The sequence below is a fragment of the Tursiops truncatus genome, unplaced genomic scaffold, assembly GCF_011762595.2.
Source record: "Tursiops truncatus isolate mTurTru1 unplaced genomic scaffold, mTurTru1.mat.Y mat_scaffold_601_arrow_ctg1, whole genome shotgun sequence".
Classification (NCBI taxonomy): Eukaryota; Metazoa; Chordata; class Mammalia; order Artiodactyla; family Delphinidae; genus Tursiops; species Tursiops truncatus.
In genome coordinates this window covers 11,121-16,225 of record NW_022983356.1, presented here as the reverse complement: position 1 = coordinate 16,225, position 5,105 = coordinate 11,121, and the positions used below count along the sequence as shown (strand labels likewise).

Genomic DNA, 5,105 nt, shown 5'->3' with positions numbered 1-5,105 from the left:
AGGACAGGCCATGGAGAACTGGGAGCCTTGTTATGCTGATGGGCGGGATGTAAATTGCCAACAGACACTCGGGATAAGTGTATGGTGTTTCCTGAAACATCTAAAAAACAAAGCAACAGAGCCTAGGGCACTTCCACTTATGGTCCTATAGCTTAGGGAAATTAAAATCAAAAAGACACAGCCACCCCAAAGTTTGGGACGCCTCTGTTTACAAGAACCTCGTTTACCGTACAAGTTCAATATCACAGAAAGTGAAAAATGGATAAAGAACTTGTGGTACTTACGTACAATGCAGTATCACTCAGCAATGAAATCTATGTCATCAGGCCCGTAGCAGCATAATGAGTGGATTCAGGTACGATGATTCTAACTGAAATAAGTCACACAGAAAAAGAAACATCATAAGATATCACTAATACACGGAATGTAAACTTGGCTACACAGGAACTGAATTCCAAAACAGAACAGGGTCTCAAATTTAGAAAACCAACTTATGCTTGCTTAAGGGGAAAGGTGAGTTGGGGTGCTGCATAAAACCAGAGATTGAAATGAGCACAGATAAAGTTCCTTAAGCCAAATATGGAATAGACAAGAGCTACTCCTTGCTCAACGAAATGGACTCAACACCCCATATTAAACGCCTAAGAATGTACCTGACTAGTAAGTATCTTAAAACCTATGGATTGCTATGTCTCCAAAAGAGAATCAAGCGTGTGTACAGGGGCATAAACGCAGCAGTGATAGGATTGGAGAGGTTCGGTGAGCAAATGAAGACCCTTTGAAGTCATATTGCATGGTACCCATTACACGGGTCTCAACTCTCCAGGTTTAAGGTATTCTTCCTTCAGCTAAAACATGCATGTGGAACCCAGAGTATGATCAACCATGTGATCGGGAGACGTGTTCAAATATGTCTCAGTTTTCGTCCCCTGGTACTCGGGTGCAACATTCCAGACGCTTTACTAACACTCTCCCCACTTGGAGAGTCAGCGCCTTTAACCTCCTGTTTGGCCCAGTTTGCAATTTCTGCGGAAGATGAACAGGAATAGGGGAACCAATGAGAGACTAGCTGGAGGTGTCTGGACGGGCAAATTTAACTCTCATTTCCCACCAGGAAGAGGAAATAACCAAAGGCTCAGCGTGCCGTGCCGGAACAAGATTAGGGCCTGAAGCCATCCTGCGGTGTTGCGGCCAGCTCACAAGAAAGCGAGTTGAAGAAAGGAGCTCAGGGGCACTGTAATTCACAAACCTGCAGAGTTATAAATGACAGCTATCGTCCAAAAATATACTGAAGTAAGGCTGCCAAGAGGACTTGAAAGCGGGGCAGAATTGCAGGAAACCGATTTCAGGAGGTAGACTGGAATTGCATTGAAAGCATAGGAAAAGAGGCAGAACGTCCACAATGATGCACTTGGCCAAAAAGGGCGTATGCGTTTTTTCCTGAATATATTCAGGAAAAAACGCATACGCCCTTTTTGGCCAACCAAGCAAGCTTGCAAAGGAAATCTGCACTACAATGAAGTCTCACTTCCCCCCGGTCAAAAGGGCCATCTGAAAAAAGTGTAAAATCCAGAAAGGCAGGACAGGCCATGGAGAACTGGGAGCCTTGTTATGCTGATGGGCGGGATGTAAATTGCCAACAGACACTCGGGAGAAGTGTATGGTGTTTCCTGAAACATCTAAAAAACAAAGCAACAGAGCCTAGGGCACTTCCACTTATGGTCCTATAGCTTAGGGAAATTAAAATCAAAAAGACACAGCCACACCAATGTTTGGGATGCCTCTGTTTACAAGAACCTCGTTACCGTACAAGTTCAACATCGCAGAAAGTGAAAAATGGATAAAGAAGTTGTGGTATTTACTTACAAAGCAATATCACTCAGCAATGAAATCTATGTCATCAGGCACTTAGCAGCACAATGAGTGGATTCAGGTATGATGATTCTAACTGAAATAAGTCACACAGAAAAAGAAACATCATAAGATATCAGTAATACACGGAATGTAAACTTGGCTACACAGGAACTGAATTACAGAACAGAACAGGGTCTCAAATTTAGAAAACCAACTTATGCTTGCTTAAGGGGAAAGGTGATTTGGGGTGCTGCATAAAACCAGAGATTGAAATGAGCACAGAGAAAGTTCCTTAAGCCAAATATGAAATAGACAAGAGCTACTCCTTGCTCAACGAAATGGACTCAACACCGCATATTAAACGCCTAAGAATATACCTGACTAGTAAGTATCTTAAAACCTATGGATTGCTATGTCTCCGAAAGAGAATCAAGCAGGCGTACAGGGGCATAAACGCAGCAGTGATAGGATTGGAGAGGTTCGGTGAGCAAATGAAGACCCTTTGAAGTCATATTGCATGGTACCCATTCCACGGGTTTCAACTACCCAGGTTTAAGGAATTCTTCCTTCAGCTAAAACATGCATGTGGAACCTAGAGTATGATCAACCATGTGATCGGGAGACGTGTTCAAATATGTCTCAGTTTTCGTACCCTGGTACTCGGGTGCAACATTCCAGACGCTTTACTAACACTCTCCCCACTTGGAGGGTCAGCGCCTTTAACCTCCTGTTTGGCCCAGTTTGCAATTTCTGCGGAAGATGAACAGGAATAGCAAGAACCAATGAGAGACTAGCTGGAGGTGTCTGGACGGGCAAATTTAACTCTCATTTCCCACCAGGAAGAGGAAATAACCAAAGGCTCAGCGTGCCGTGCCGGAACCAGATTAGGGCCTGAAGCCATCCTGCGGTGTTGCGGCCAGCTCAAAAGAAAGCGAGTTGAAGAAAGGAGCTCAGGGGCACTGTAATTCACAAACCTGCAGAGTTATAAATGACAGCTATCGTCCAAAAATATACTGAAGTAAGGCTGCCAAGAGGACTTGAAAGCGGGGCAGAATTGCAGGAAACCGATTTCAGGAGGTAGACTGGAATTGCATTGAAAGCATAGGAAAAGAGGCAGAACGTCCACAATGATGCACTTGGCCAAAAAGGGCGTATGCGTTTTTTCCTGAATATATTCAGGAAAAAACGCATACGCCCTTTTTGGCCAACCAAGCAAGCTTGCAAAGGAAATCTGCACTACAATGAAGTCTCACTTCCCCCCGGTCAAAAGGGCCATCTGAAAAAAGTGTAAAATCCAGAAAGGCAGGACAGGCCATGGAGAACTGGGAGCCTTGTTATGCTGATGGGCGGGATGTAAATTGCCAACAGACACTCGGGAGAAGTGTATGGTGTTTCCTGAAACATCTAAAAAACAAAGCAACAGAGCCTAGGGCACTTCCACTTATGGTCCTATAGCTTAGGGAAATTAAAATCAAAAAGACACAGCCACCCCAAAGTTTGGACGCCTCTGTTTACAAGAACCTCGTTTACAGTACAAGTTCAACATCGCAGAAAGTGAAAAATGGATAAAGAAGTTGTGGTATTTACTTACAAAGCAATATCACTCAGCAATGAAATCTATGTCATCAGGCCCTTAGCAGCACAATGAGTGGATTCAGGTATGATGATTCTAACTGAAATAAGTCACACAGAAAAAGAAACATCATAAGATATCAGTAATACACGGAATGTAAACTTGGCTACACAGGAACTGAATTACAGAACAGAACAGGGTCTCAAATTTAGAAAACCAACTTATGCTTGCTTAAGGGAAAGGTGAGTTGGGGTGCTGCATAAAACCAGAGATTGAAATGAGCACAGATAAAGTTCCTTAAGCCAAATATGGAATAGACAAGAGCTACTCCTTGCTCAACGAAATGGACTCAACACCGCATATTAAACGCCTAAGAATGTACCTGACTAGTAAGTATCTTAAAACCTATGGATTGCTATGTCTCCGAAAGAGAATCAAGCATGTGTACAGGGGCATAAACGCAGCAGTGATAGGATTGGAGAGGTTCGGTGAGCAAATGAAGACCCTTTGAAGTCATATTGCATGGTACCCATTCCACGGGTTTCAACTCTCCAGGTTTAAGGTATTCTTCCTTCAGCTAAAACATGCATGTGGAACCCAGAGTATGATCAACCATGTGATCGGGAGACGTGTTCAAATATGTCTCAGTTTTCCTCCCCTGGTACTCGGGTGCAACATTCCAGACGCTTTACTAACACTCTCCCCACTTGGAGAGTCAGTCCCTTTAACCTCCTGTTTGGCCCAGTTTGCAATTTCTGCGGAAGATGAACAGGAATAGCGAGAACCAATGAGAGACTAGCTGGAGGTGTCTGGACGGGCAAATTTAACTCTCATTTCCCACCAGGAAGAGGAATTAACCAAAGGCTCAGCGTGCCGTGCCGGAACCAGATTAGGGCCTGAAGCCATCCTGCGGTGTTGCGGCCAGGTCACAAGAAAGCGAGTTGAAGAAAGGAGCTCAGGGGCACTGTAATTCACAAACCTGCAGAGTTATAAATGACAGCTATCGTCCAAAAATAGACTGAAGTAAGGCTGCCAAGAGGACTTGAAAGCGGGGCAGAATTGCAGGAAACCGATTTCAGGAGGTAGACTGGAATTGCATTGAAAGCATAGGAAAAGAGGCAGAACGTCCACAATGATGCACTTGGCCAAAAAGGGCGTATGCGTTTTTTCCTGAATATATTCAGGAAAAAACGCATACGCCCTTTTTGGCCAACCAAGCAAGCTTGCAAAGGAAATCTGCACTACAATGAAGTCTCACTTCCCCCCGGTCAAAAGGGCCATCTGAAAAAAGTGTAAAATCCAGAAAGGCAGGACAGGCCATGGAGAACTGGGAGCCTTGTTATGCTGATGGGCGGGATGTAAATTGCCAACAGACACTCGGGAGAAGTGTATGGTGTTTCCTGAAACATCTAAAAAACAAAGCAACAGAGCCTAGGGCACTTCCACTTATGGTCCTATAGCTTAGGGAAATTAAAATCAAAAAGACACAGCCACCCCAAAGTTTGGGACGGCTCTGTTTACAAGAACCTCGTTTACAGTACAAGTTCAACATCGCAGAAAGTGAAAAATGGATAAAGAAGTTGTGGTATTTACTTACAAAGCAATATCACTCAGCAATGAAATCTATGTCATCAGGCCCTTAGCAGCACAATGAGTGGATTCAGGTATGATGATTCTA

At 44.0% G+C, this 5,105-nt stretch overlaps 1 long non-coding RNA gene across 1 annotated transcript; it reads right to left on the bottom strand.

Moving 5' to 3' along the window:
* Positions 1 to 290: 290 nt before the first annotated feature.
* Positions 291 to 3,537, bottom strand: LOC141277781 (uncharacterized). The gene is made up of 3 exons (XR_012329605.1): positions 3,446 to 3,537; positions 1,867 to 1,948; positions 291 to 370 (listed from the first exon to the last, which is right to left on the bottom strand). It is a non-coding gene; the product is annotated as an uncharacterized lncRNA (long non-coding RNA).
* Positions 3,538 to 5,105: the final 1,568 nt, after the last annotated feature.